General features: G+C 43.9%; 1 non-coding gene across 1 annotated transcript; it reads left to right on the top strand.

Annotated features, from left to right (window-relative positions):
* The first annotated feature begins 454 nt into the window (after positions 1-454).
* Positions 455-561, top strand: LOC145044567 (small nucleolar RNA R71). The gene has a single exon (XR_013681516.1). It is a non-coding gene; the product is annotated as a small nucleolar RNA R71 (small nucleolar RNA).
* Positions 562-824: the final 263 nt, after the last annotated feature.

Here is an 824-nt window from a genome sequence, read left to right as displayed (position 1 = left end):
CTCCTCCTTAGCCTTCTTGTACTCTTCATACGGGAGCCACTCTTTCTTTGGTTTTCTCCAGTCTTCATCATATTGGTCCCCACTTGAGTAACATACTTGCACCTTTTTGTTGCCATTTTCATCCAAGTTGCAGTCTCTAGTAAGATGAGGTCCATTGCAATTTTCACAACCCACCCAAATAGCATGGATCGTTTGATCCATTTTATCCATCCTCCTATCCATGGTTATTAGCATAGCCATGACCGCGGACAAGTCTTCAGTAGCTGCATATGTGGCTCCCCTAGTAACATCATTTCTTGGGTTGTGGTATTCTCTAGAGTGCTTAGAGAATTCTTCAATTAATTCCTTGATCACCGGGGGTGGCTTCTTTGTGAGCGAGCCTTGCGACTCAAGTAACTGCCTGGTTGTGACATTAACTCCATCATAGAAAATGGAGACTTCTTGCTGGCTATTTAGGTCATGGTGTGGGCAGTTTCTTAGTAAGCTCTTGTACCTCTCCCAAGCTTTATATAGTGACTCTCCAGCTTGTTGTTCAAAGTTAGCTATGGCTTTCTTCAGTTTGGCCATCTTGGAAGGTGGGCAAAAGTGATCAATGAATTCTTCTTTCATCTTGGCCCATGTGGTGACTAATCCGGGGGGGAAGTGATTTGAGCCAGTCTTTTGCAGCACCTTTGAATGTCACTGGAAGCATGCAAAGTAGCCGAGTCTCGCAAGGCACATTTGGAACATTGAAGTAATCAGCTACATCATTGACTTCATCCAAATGCTTGTAGGCATCCTTGTCGTCTTTTCCATAGAAAGGAATTTCCTTGAGTTGGGCAAGT

This window comes from Lactuca saligna, chromosome 4 (assembly GCF_052625555.1).
Source record: "Lactuca saligna cultivar CGN05327 chromosome 4, ASM5262555v1, whole genome shotgun sequence".
In the NCBI taxonomy this organism is placed as follows: domain Eukaryota; kingdom Viridiplantae; phylum Streptophyta; class Magnoliopsida; order Asterales; family Asteraceae; genus Lactuca; species Lactuca saligna.
Note: the sequence above shows the minus strand (reverse complement) of the source record. Positions and strands in the feature narration are given on the sequence as shown.